The sequence below is a fragment of the Bubalus kerabau genome, chromosome 3 (assembly GCF_029407905.1).
Source record: "Bubalus kerabau isolate K-KA32 ecotype Philippines breed swamp buffalo chromosome 3, PCC_UOA_SB_1v2, whole genome shotgun sequence".
Lineage (NCBI taxonomy): Eukaryota > Metazoa > Chordata > Mammalia > Artiodactyla > Bovidae > Bubalus > Bubalus kerabau.
Genome location: NC_073626.1, coordinates 81,991,528 through 82,004,935, shown reverse-complemented (window position 1 = coordinate 82,004,935; position 13,408 = coordinate 81,991,528). Strand labels below are relative to the sequence as shown.

Here is a 13,408-nt window from a genome sequence, read left to right as displayed (position 1 = left end):
GGGCGCAGCATCTGGTAAAGATGTTTGTCAACTTGGGACCAGCCTCCAAAGTTACAGGGAATGAGAAGCAATTCTCTGTTCCTAATGCAAGCCTGGTGCAAGAGAATGGGTGTTTAGGGGACGGAGCCAGCACCTCACTGGTCTTCAAAGAGACTGTTGATCTCATTTTATGTGGTTGCTTTCCTTTTAATTGCTTTCGTGTTTGTTTTAAATTTATTATATTTTTTATTGACGTATAGTTGATTTACAATGTTGTATTAATTTTCTACTGTACAGCAGAGTGATTCAATTATATCTTTTAATTATTTTTAAAAATATAAAAGGAAGACTTGAATTTATGGTTGTTGTAAACAATTTGAACAGCATAGATGTGTAGAGAATAAAAAGAGGGACCTTTGCACCAGCTGCTCACAAGTTCATTCCTTTTCCCAGTGACAATGGCTGTTAGTTGTTTTCTGAGTGTTTTATTTTGAGGCTAGATTTAAATATTTAGACTTAATATAACCAAATGGCTTAGTGATTCTTATAATGTGACTCATACATAATTGAAAATCCATTGTATCTATCATATCACCATTACTTTATATCTCTAGTAAGTCCTTATTGTAAGTATTTTTATCAGTAACTCTTGAAATACATTATCTCAGCACATCTACTCCAGAAGAACTCCTTCTTAACATTTAAAATGTTGCAGCTACCTATAGGTAGTTGCTATGTTTTTATTCCATGAAATTAAAAAATAGTAATAACAAAAATTTACAATGAAGTTGACAACACTTTAAAATGAATTAGCATTTTTCTTATGAAAGTAGATGTCCACATTTGAAAAAATAATAGTGCCTACATGTACAGGACATTATTTTTTTAGGCTGTAAATGATCACAGACGGATTTTCAGATCAGATCACTTGAGGAAATTAACTCATCATTGCTGACCACATCCACCCACCCCCCAACATACACATAGAGACACATACACCCAGAGATACACATTCATCCCAGGTTGGGAAATACCAGTATTAAACTATAGAAACTTTTCATCAAGGAGGGAAGTTCACATAAAATGTATCCTTAAAAAATCTCAGTGAAGCAGTTCTGCTCTAAGTGGGTCATTGTTTAATTTTTAGATATTTATATGTTTTGAAGAGCAAGTAGGCTTTCTATTCCAAAATAGCTCAATTATGTTTTGATTGCAACATCTGATTTTTTCCAGAGATCTTGGATCTCAGATACTGTAATCATTTATACATAAGTTGATAATTGCTTTACAAAAATAAAACCTGTCGCTGTGGTGGTGGTACAGTGTGGGCATGTGTGGTGTCTTCTCTCATCCTAGAGATTTCACAGTGTACTTAGCTCTGTTGATTGGCAAAATACGCTGTTTGATTCTGCATGATTGCAGATATCTCCAGTTTTCCAGGTAACAAAGAAAAGGAAATGAGCTGGAGTCTGTGGACCTGGCAGGGCCTTGTCTGGGGGTGGGGAATGGAGTGAGGTCTTGCAGCAGCTCACCCATCTCTTTGACCTTGAGCAGATGTCTTTTGCTCTGCATACTTGGCTTCATTGGCTTCCTGAGCAAAGACCTCGGAAATGAAATAACACTCAGTCCATTTATCCAAAACTCCCCCAAGGGATACACTTTAAAAAAACAATAATAATAAAGTATACTCTGTGTGACCCATTTCCACTCTCATTCCGTCACATGTATCACAGTTCCATGGAGAAGTAAGCCGTTATAGGTATGCATTTAGCCTGATGAAAGAGTTGTATTTTACTTTAATGGAGGCATATTTCACAGATCCCTTTTGTATTTATTATCATTTTTTTCCCCAGGAAAAAAATGTAATATTACAAAGAGTATATATACAGTGGTGATGATTTGTGACTTTCCTCAAAATATCTGTTTTATTTTTCGCTCAAAGAGAAAAGTAGACTGGTTTTTAGAAGCTAGACCAAGAAGGTTTTAATAGAGGGAACAGATGGACTACTTAAGGTACCATATCTTTGGGGCTACTATTACACCGAGTTTAATGAATGTAGGTAGAACCAGGTAATTCTTACTGTAAGTTTCAGCTCTCAAATTGATCATTCCAGCCATCTGTGCACTACAGAGCACATCTTTGTTTACTGCCTAAAGTTTAAGTAACATCCAGCTAAGCTTGCTAAGCCTAGTTGGTCCCACATCCCACCCCACACAAAGGAAACAACGCAGAGACCCAAAGGCAGTTTATCAGATAATTTTTAATGGAATTCCAGAAAACTCTGCACATATTGCCCAAGGTCCTTGATTGCTCTCTTGGGGGAAAAACAGTTTCTTTTCCTCATATCTATCTGGTTAAAATGTGCAACTTCCTCCTGGGAAGAAATCAGGCAAAAAAATAACAACACAGGGAGAAAACATGAGGATGTAGCTCACTCATCCTATTCTCAGTGCCAGGGTGGGCTACCTAAACCTTGGACAAGGTCATGGCAACAGAGAACGGCAAGCAGTCCAGGTGATATTGCTGTTAAAGGAGTGAGGCGTTAAGTGGCTTCCAGGACCCTTAGTTAGCAGGAGAGTCGAGATCTCAAAACTTGAAAAATAGGGCTTCCCTGGCAGCTCAGTGGTAAAGAATTCACCTACCAATGCAGGAGATACAGGTTGAATCCCTAGTCCAGAAAGATTCCACATGCCATGAAGCAGCTGAGCCCATGTACTGCAACTACTGAGCCAGTGCCCTAGAGCCCGTGAGCCCCAGTCACTGAGCCCACGCGCCACAACTACTGAAGCAAGAGGAGCCGCCACAAAGAGAGGCCTCCACACCACACCTAGAGAGTTTCCCTAGTTTCACCACAACTAGAGAAAAGTCTGCAGAGCAACAGAAACCCAGCACAGACAAAAATAAACAAACAGATAGAATTTAAAATAATTTTAAAAAGAAGTGTAAAAAGCTGTTATTGTATAAAGTATTTGTTTTTAACTTGAAAAATAATAGCATTAATCAGAGTATTAGAATACCAGGTTGGAAACCGTTGCTGAGCCAAACTTGGGCCCTCTCGCCTGCACACAGTAAATCCAGTCTACTAACACCAAGTGTGGTGAAGTCAAGTGCAGCTTTTACTGTAGGGTGTCATACAAGGAGTCTGGGATAGCTAGTCCTCAAAAAACCCAAACTCCCCTATTAGTTTTAGCAAAGCTTTTTGTCCCCCCTTATTGAAATATAGTTGATTTATAACATGTTAGTTTCAGATGTACAACAAAATGATTCAGTTGTATATATACATACCATTTTTCAGATTCTTCTCCCTTTTAGGTTACAAAATATTATGTATAATTCTTTGTACTATACAGTAGGTATTTGTTGGCTATCTATTTTATATATAATAGTATGTATATGTTAGTCCCAAACTCTAAATTTATTTCCCCTTCTTCTGATTTCTCTCTTCTCTTTTGAATAAAATAAGTTTGTTTTCTATGTCTCTGGGTCTATTTCTGTTTTGCATATATGCTCATTTGTATCATTTTAAAAGATTAAAACAGAATATTACTCAGCCATAAAAAAGAATGAAGTAATGCCAGTTGCAGCCACATGGTTGGTCTTAGAGATTATCATACTAAATGAAGTAAGCCAGACAGAGAAAGATAGATATCATATGATTTTTTTTAAATGTGTAATCTAAAAAAAAATTTTTTTAAAGCATTTGTAAAGGCCAGGTTAGGCAACGGGTGCCCAAGGGTATGTGATCAGCTCAGAGACAATTCTAATTGGTTCATGATGAGGTAACAGGGTAGTGTAATAGGAGTTAACATTATCAAATCTTAGGTACCAGTAGGTCTGGGGGCCACATGCTTATGGTGATCAAGTAGTTAATCTCTTTCCCTTGGTGGAAGTTTTAGCATCCATAAAACAATTCAGGAAGTGTGCAGTGGACACTTATTATCTAGGTACATCAGAGAGTAACTAAAGCAAAGGATGTGGAAGAGGTGTCTGTCCAGGAATGCCCCATAGGGTCTGCCCAGTTACAAAGCCACTTCTTATGAACCTATTTCTTGAGTGTCTGATGTTTGTGTTTAGTCTTTCTATGACATCATTAATCTATAGGCTTCCCCCATCTTTGTTTTCCAAAAAGAACTTGTGGGGTTTTTTAACAAGTGTCCTAACTGATACCCTGTTTATTCAAAACATTTCTAAGTGGATTTCTCTCACAGCTTAGCCAAGGCGTGGAAAACACTTTCACAGTGTCAGGTCTAGCTCCCCATTCCTTTCAAAGGTCTAGTGAGGAAAATGTGCTCAGTTTGGAAGTAACAGATGTGCATTTTCCTTTCACATCTACGTATCCATCAGTAAAAACCTGGTGTGAAAACCTAGGGTGAAGCTTTATACTTCCGAGGGAAAAATGCACTTTCCCCATACTGGGCCTGTTGCTTGCCAGGCCACAACTTTAAGTCGTATTGATCGTGGAATATAGAAACCCCCATTGAGTATGATTCAATCAGGGCAAAGGGAACGTCCCACTTCCCACCCTCTGCAGGTGCTGCTGCAAGACCTCCATCATGCCTCTTCCTGGTCCATATGGCTGTGAGTGTCTGCACCACATGTGCCCAGGGATGATGGAGAACCACTGAAGTGAGGAGGAGGATCATTCTCCAGGTGCATGTCAGGTCAAGATGCTACCCTTTGAATTAAAGGATGCTGTAGCTGCTTCAACCGTCTGCAGGGCGTATACTTTAAGCTGTTGGCTTTGTTTTGCTGGGTTTTAATGGTGGTGAAATATTTGTCCAGATGCTGGCCTACTGTCTCATCCATTGTCTCTAGTGGCAGACGCCATACCCATTGCTAAAAATACTGATCTAGAATAAAACGCCTATAGAAAAAGAAGAAGGAAAAAAAAGCAAAGCAATTGCCCACAGATGGGTCATATTCAAGGCTCATTGTTGTTAACCGGCTGTAGACAGTCTGTGTCAAAACCAGAAGACATGTTCAAATTCCACGAGCTTATATGGAATGATTGACTATGACAGCATTTGCAAGATAGGCAGTGCATAGCCTGAAAAGTCCAGCTAAGGCAGTAGTCGGTTCAGTCAATATGCAAACTTTGCTGAGTTCCTTTGCACATATGCCCTGGACTGTTCTTAATTTTCAGAACCAGCTTTTGCTCTCCATAAATTCAAAGACCTAAAATTGTAGCTAAAAAGTTTAACAGCCAAATTCAAACGGGGATCCATCCCATTGCTTTGTTTTGCCTGTTACAAATTCACTTTCTACCAAAATCATTTGTGAAGTAACTCATTTATATAGACTAACATTTCATAAATAGACATAAATTAGAGCATTTATATTCTTGAAAAGTATCATGAAATTATATCAAACTTTTGAAAGGGTCATAACATATCAGATTTTGGGGAAAGCCATTTGAATTTTCTTCATTGCTCTTTATATCCCCAGGACCTAGTCTGTGAATTGTATATAAAAGGAAAATGAAAATATTATTGAACTACTGAAAGATTAACTCAGATGCATTCCAGCTTAAAATCAGGGAAAGATCGGATTGTTTTTAAGGCTCCATACTACATTCCTTCAGCGTCACAGTCTCCCGTTTATTTAACAGAAACGTTGTTGTTTAGTCGCTAAGTCATGTCTGAATCTTGGTGACCCCGTGGACTGTAGCATGCCAAGCTACCCTGTCCTTCACTATCTCCCAGATTTTACTCAAACTCATATGCCTGTTGAGTTGGTGATAGCATCCAACCATCTCATCCTCTGTCACTCTTTTCACCTCTTGCCCTCAGTCTTCTCCAGCATCAGGTGGCCAAAGTATTGGCGCTTCAGCTTCGGCATAAGTCCTTCCAATGGTATTCAGGGTTGATTTCTCTTAGGATTGACTGGTTTAATCTTTTTGCTATTCAAGGGACTCTCAATAGTCTTCTTCAGCACCGCAATTCTACAGCATCAGTTCTTCAGTGCTCAGCCTTCTTCATGGTCCAAATCTCACATCTATACATGACTGCTGGGAAAACCATAGCTCTAACTATATAGATCTTTGTCGGCAAAGTGATGTCTCTGCTTCTTAATACGCTGTCTAGGTTTGTCATAGCATTTCTTCCAAGGAGCAAGCGTGTTTTAATTTCATGGCTGTAGTCACCATCTGCCATGATTTTGGAGCCCAAGAAAATCTGTCACCATTTCCATTTTTTCCCCACCTATTTGCCATGAAGTGATGGGTCCTGATGCCATGATCTTAGTCTTTTGAACATTGAAACATTAGTTGAATTCATATTTTTCAGTCAAGAGAAGTTATTGTTCTTATTTATTAATAGTCTGAGCACCTATTTTGAGAGAAAAATGCATTTGATCACACAAAAGACAAAGGCAGTTCCAGTTCCAGGTCTCTCCTCTGTGCTTTAGTAGCTCCATTACTAGACTTTATTGTCTGAATTTTATCTGTCTCTAGAAGAATATGAGTTCCTCTATATTTTCAGCTTCTCCTAGAATACCACAATATAGAAAACATTCAACATAGTTTTGTTGAATGAAACAATGGGTACTATAGGAGAGGAATTAAGTAGCTGATTAGAGAATCCAAACGTGGCTAGGCTGTCTTTCATCTTCGAGCAAGGTGGTGTGTGCACTCAGTCGCTTCAGTCATGTCTGACTCTTGGCTACCCCATGAACTGCAGCCCGCCAGGCTCCCCTGTCCAAGCTGCTGAGAGAGACTATGTTCCTACCCTGTGGTAGGCCCTGTGCTGAGTTGTATGTCGTCATAGGGCAGTTGTTGGAAACCTCACATCCTGACTGCTTTGATGCCTGTTACAGAAATGGGATCGGTGCTGGAAAATAGATACAGTCAATACTGAGTTACTTTTTCATCACTGAATTTCAGGATCAGCCACACTTTTCTGACTGTGTCTCCTTAAGTCTAACCTCATGTACTAAAATCATGACAAGTTCTTCTCCATTTGATGGCTAGTGTTTTGTTTTTTCCCTGAATTGGATGCCTACGGGGTGTTTTTGCAATTGCCAAATTGCTAAGAATTAGTGTGGGTGTAAAATGTAAGGGGCAAAGCTGAGAAGAGGAGTTTCTCTGTAATCTGTCAAATTCTGAATCTTCCCTTATGGTCTTTCTCTGTTGAGTAAAGGGCTCCAGAGAAGAAAGAACTTTGATACATGTGTAGCTTTGTTCAGAATGGTTCTTTTACATTTTTCTGCTACCCCAGCTAATGGTGAATTCTCTCATACCAACTCTCTGAATTTCCGAAAAACACTGTTATTTGCAAAAAGAAATTGTCTTAGTTCATTTTGTGTGGAATTCCATTTTTAAAAAACTGGAATGATTTTATCCCAAAATCTTTGTGTGGCTTGGCTCATATATTTAAAATCTTCTCCCACCTTATTGGTATACGTGCTAAACTGGCTTTAGAAAAATTTTGTGACTTCATTAAACAAAGACACGGTGTAGTGATTATCTCTCTACTGGTAGGGTTGACATAATTGCAAGTAAAGAAATGGGAGTACTTTAAAATTATGTCTATTTTATTTATTTCTTTTACTGCACTGCAAGGCATGCAGGATTAGTTCCCTGACTAGAAATTGAACATGTGCCCCCTGCTGTGAAAGTGTGGTGTCTTACTCAGTGGACTGCCAGGGAAGTTCCCAAGTATTTTTAAATAAAGTCATTTCCATTGACTTTTTTTCTAAGTATTAGACTTAGGATGTTCTTTGATCATTGTCAGAACTTACTCCTCTGATAAGTCTGTCACTTGGGCCTTGGCAGTCATATCGCCATGTTCTATCTCATAGGAATGATGCCATTTCTATGGGAGCTAGTTGCCTCTCTCCAGAAGGCAAAAATAAAGACCCTGATAATGCAGTGAGACTTGTAATCCTGGGATTAGAATGATACTCTGGGTAGAACAGAGGAGACCTAGCCTAGAGAAGTTATAGCCATCCAGAACCTAACCATCCAAATATAGCCGTCATTCCCTTTATGTAGCATCATGTGCAATTAAGAACTTATCACGTGGATTTGAGTACTGAGATGTGCATCTCAGTCTTGCTTAACGGAGGTTGAAGATTTGGGAATGGGAAGTGACAGAGCTCTGATTGTTTGCATTAGCCAGGTACTGTGTTGTAAATACTTCACACACACATACCTCCAATTTCAAAGTATCAATATGATGTCATTTACCACGCAGTTGGGAAAAGCTGTGTGAAGCCCGCTCTGCCCAAGTCCAGGGCAGCCAGCTCCAGGACAGTGGACATGTGCTGGCTAACCCCCTGGTTCCCGAGCTCCCTGTGAGCTGGTCTCAGGCTTCTCTGTGACTGCATCACAGTAAACCTCTCCCTCCCCTTCCTCCTTTTCCTCTTATCCCAAAACAGGTGTGGCTTCTGAGAACATGTTCTGATCAGCTTCCCACATGACTGTCTCAAAGTCTGTTTCCCAAGGATTCTACCTGTGACATGAGAAAAGGAAAATTAGGCTCATTATTGTTGAGAGTAGAGAATGAGAACCCTCTGTTCTTTCTTTTAAATTCATTAACTATTACCTCTTCTTGGTTTCCTCATGAATCACAGAATATATCTTAATAAGCTAATAAATGGGCAGCTCAGTGGTGCTTTCTCTTTTGCTCTGTGGGTCTTTATTCAAGTCCTTGATTGCAGACAGACCACACACAAACCAGGATCAAATTGTGACCAGATTCTGGCATTAGAAATTCACACTGTAAATTACTTTGCTGCCATAAAGAGGACTGTAGCAAAACTGGAGGAACTAAATCTCATGTCCAAATATTTTATTATCTTATTTGTACTATTCTGTCACTAAAATACTTCATAGCTAACTTTGATGTGGAGACAAAACAAAATGAATGGACTCTTTGGAATAAATGGCATTGGCAAAATTCCTTTTTGCCATGTGAATATAAAAAGAAGAAAAGATATTAATGAGGTGTAATAGAATAATGTACTAGAGTAACTATAATTTTTAGGCCTGGTAAAATTATAACTTAGATTAAAATGTGGGTGACAAAACTGAGTCTAGGCTATTTTCCCAGAAAAACACAACAATTTATATAGTAATTTTCAATTATCTGCCCAAGGAGAAATAGTAATAATGGCAGTTATCCAAAAGAGTAGATAATGAACAAATTCATTTCTATCAGACTTTGAAATATTGTTTTGTATTCTAAAAACATTTGAATGTGGATGCATTTTATATTCTGGAAAGTTGTGTTGACTCTAACTTATATACTGAAATTGTACTTTAGAAATCAGACTAAAGAAAGAAAGTGGCTTATATTTTTCATCTGACTTTGTGTAATGCATTTCTATTTTCTGTATTATTGCTGAGGATAGATATCAACTCTTAGGATAATGTTAACTTTTTCTGAAAGCAGAGAAAATTTGTCTCTGTGTGTTTCCTAGCTTTTATTTTCCCAGAACTGATTTTAATTTAAAAGATACCCTCCTTTCCTGCCCCTGTTTGGCTAAAATTGTTTTTAAAACATTTTCTGTTAAAAAAATTAGAGTTATATCTAAGTAAGACTTAAGGTTTAAATTGAAATATCTGACCCTGAAAAGTTGAATTGGCTGTAATATACATTTTTCACATGTATTTTGGCCCTACCTTTATTAATTTTTGTTCATTAAATACTAATATATAAATAACAGTATACATAAATAAGCTGGTATAGAATCTGGCACATGTTAGCAGTCGGTAGATGCTCATTCCCTATATTTCTTGCTTCCTTCCTTTTCTTCACTCAATACTTTATATAAGATGCTTCATATTAATGCTTCATATACTTTAATAAATGTTTATATCTTATTGTATTAAGTATAAAAAAATCTGTACAAGCAAGGATTTTTGTTAATGGGCTAGAATGAAATCTTCCAGGTCTTATTTTCCCTATGTTGACATTCAATATGTGTTTCCTAAAAGCTACCTCCATGGAACTAGATTTATCAATAATAAGCATATAATCTATTAAGAGCACTAACATTTTAAAGGATAAAAAGAGGGCTGAGGGCAGGCTGAAAATGGACCACATGGTCTCATGTCTTACTCATAGTCATGTAGAACGCTTCTAATCTAGAACTATACATTTTCACATAAGGCAGAAAGTTACTACACATTGCAGTGTTTTGATTGTTTGCTTTGAGACTCCTTTGCTTTGGTATCTGACTTGATAAGTATTTGATGTTTGAGCAGAGTTAGTTATCTCTTCTTTAAAGATCTGAATAGTATCTTCAATGGAACACTAAGAAGGCACTAGAGTAGTGCATTAAGAAAGTAGCTAGGCTCAGTAGACCTATGTTCAAACACTTGGCTCCACTCCTACCCGGGTGTCATTACACAAGAAGCTGACTCTCCCAAAGTCCTGATTTTCCTTTTTGAAAAGGTGACAACATGAAACAGAGAGTTGGGGTGATGATTACAGATAATAAATGGAAGTAAATTAACATACAGTAGGCATTCAGTAAATACTGACATTAAATACAAATCGTAGCAAACATTTACTGAGTATGTACCTTATCTCAGTACCATTCTAAGCACTTTCTATGCACTGATTCATTTAAACCTCAGTACAATTCTATGATTCAGGTACTGTTGTTATCACTGTTTTTACACATGGAACTTTGAGAGCTTATATCACAATAAGCAGCTAAGTCCATATTTAAACCCATCTCTTGCTCTTAACCATCACACAATACCACGTATCATATAAACAGTGGCTTTTAGCAGAAACTGGAACCAGTAGATGGATCCAATGGGACCCAGTGGCACCTGTGCCCATAACTCTCTCCCACTCTTCACATCTGGCTACACTAAGGGACCACTGTATTTTAGTCACTTGACTTTACCCAGAAATCCTTCCATAATGTGAATGGTGAGGAGAGAAAATTGTACCTCTCATTATGAAGGTTTATAGAAATACAGATTGAGACCCAAGGGTCAGATACCCTAAAGGCAACTTCTGGTTGGCTCCTAGTCTGTTATGTAAAAAAGTCTGATCAGATTCAGCCAGTCTTAGAGTGGTCATGAGTCATAAATAAAAGGGAGAATACTCATACCTAGAAAGCCCAGCTCTGCCACTAATTAGCTGAGTATCATTGCACAGTGGCTTCAACCCTCTGGATCCTTCTTCATCATTGGAAATTAAAGATGTTGCCTTTGATCTTAGATCTCATGGCTACTCAGGAGCTAATCCTAAGCTTCCTGTGGGCTTTGGCTTTAGCCTTCTTTGACTTGCACAAAGTTTTGTTTTGTTTAATTGAATTTTAAAATAAAAATTCCAAAGGTTTCACATAAAACTCTGTGTTTCTGTCTTCCCTTGAGAACCTGAAGTAATGGCATTATTGAGCCTGATTTTCCTTATGGCATCAATGGAAGATACCAGGCAGACCTGAGCCATGGGTGTGGCCTCAGATGGAATGTGTGTTCACCAGCTGAGCATGGCTCCACCTCTCCCTGATGTCTCAAACCCAGTCTGCTCCCTCACTTACCCTACCTGCCTGGTCTTGTAGGCATATAGGTTTGCAATCCAAGGACCAGCTCTGATGTTTTTTGATCATTTGTTTATTATTATTTTTTTATTTGATCAACATCTGTTCAGTGCTTACTTACTTGCTTTTCTATGTACTGTATTTATAGCCTAAATACAAAGTTTTCTTTTTATATGATAGCATTCTGCCTTCATTCCCCTGAGCCTGATTAATTTCCAGTGTTTCTAAAGTGTTCTTTCTTCTTCTTATCCACCTAGGTGACTTCAGTTTGCTAAGCAGCAGCTTCTCCTGGCATGAGCCACTGCAGATCTCCTCATCAGACGGGCTGAGACCATCCTGTGTGCCCTGCACCTGGAGTAAGGAGAACACAGCAAGGTTGGTCCAACAGGTGGGAGGATACACTGCTCAGTTAGGTAGCTCATCACTGTGGAAAAATAATAGCAATTCTGTACAATCAGAAATCAACATCTAAGAACTAATGGGTACAGAAAAAATTTCATTTTTTTATTAATGTTTACCTATTATGGTTTGTAAAATAACCTTGCCATAAATATCTGCAGGAGGAAAAAATTGATAGCTCAAAAAAGTATCCTTTTTTAAAAGTTCATATTCACAAGTGTCTATGAAACCTTTGACTGATTTTAGTGATGGCCTCTTTTAAGATGAAATTGTAGGGAACTATAAAGAGATGCCTTAGGTGACCTGAGACAATGCCTATTTAAAAATCCATTTCTCCAAGGTCATAGCTAAATGATTCTTAAATTTTCTTTGCTGAGGTAACCTTGTCCCACAGGCAATTGTACTTCAATTATTTCTCATTTCGCTTGAAAATAATAGTATTTCATATAGAAAATGATGGTATAGTTATAAAAAGTATCTAAAATAGGTAACCATAACAATGTTTTTATTTAAAATGATAAAAAGCAAAGACAAATGCTCAGAATATTTCTTTATACACTAACTTTTTGTGGTAAATAACATGCTAAGTTTATAAAAATGATTGCAGCCTTCCTGGAGTATGACTCAGGAAAAGAAGGACCACAGCACCACACTGGCAAGAGGTAACTTGAACCATAATTTTACCTTTCCCACCATCACCTCTATGATGTGGGCCGGTAACTTAATCTCTCTAAACAAACTGTTTCCTGGCACCTGAAGTGAAGAGTTATTTCAAAATGCCTCTTAAATACTGATTGAGTTTGACAGTGAAGCACAACTGTGAGCGGAGGGCAAGGTGACAGCTTTGAACTAATTCTCTACGAGATAATTTGTCAAAAGTAAATTCAACACAATGCACATTCACCATATTCCTTTTTTCTTTTCAGTATTTACAAAGTTTACAGCCGTGTGTACTGAATGTGCTGATTTTTGCCACTTTTGAAGATTCCTGTAAGGATTTAGTTGAGAGTTTTCCAATCGCTAACAGCGTTTGAAATAACACCCAGTTTGTCTTTGTCTCGCCCCCCACCACTGTACAGAGGGAGTATCCCGTGATAAGGGGGGATGGAGAGGTGATAGTCCACAGCCACAAAGGATGGCAACAGAGACGTGACGTTATCACAAGGATTCTCCTAGTTGAAGACAAATGTTAGATTCAGTATTTAAATATATTAGGTTGATTAACTGTTTTTGAGAACTATTTCATGGAATTAGCCTGTTGACATGGTCCTTCCCCTTAGGGATGTGGGATGTATGATGTATTTATTCATTCATTCACTCAGCTGTGCCAGTCTTAGTTATGGCATTGTGACATCTTTAGTTGCAGCATTCAAACTCTTTTTTGTGGCATGTGGGATCTAGTTTCCTGACCAGGGATCAAACCCAGGCCCCCTGCATTGGGAGCATGGAGTCCACCACTGGACCGCCAGGGAAGTCCCTCTCTTAGAGATCTTATAGTTCAATGGAGGTAAAACATCTAAAACTAAA

At 38.2% G+C, this 13,408-nt stretch overlaps 1 protein-coding gene across 14 annotated transcripts in view; it reads left to right on the top strand.

Annotated features, from left to right (window-relative positions):
- Nucleotides 1-13,408, top strand: part of B3GALT1 (beta-1,3-galactosyltransferase 1) — a 616,865-nt gene that overhangs the window by 552,356 nt on the left and 51,101 nt on the right. For 9 of the 14 annotated variants that reach the window (XR_008711875.1, XR_008711876.1, XM_055572363.1 and 6 more), the window contains 2 exons: nt 11,740-11,857; nt 12,489-12,543. The gene's annotated coding sequence lies outside the window, so the exon portion shown is untranslated. Of the gene's footprint in view, nt 1-11,739; nt 11,871-12,488; nt 12,544-13,408 lie in introns of all 14 variants that reach the window. The other 5 variants (XM_055572364.1, XM_055572358.1, XM_055572356.1 and 2 more) reach the window with 3 other exon arrangements.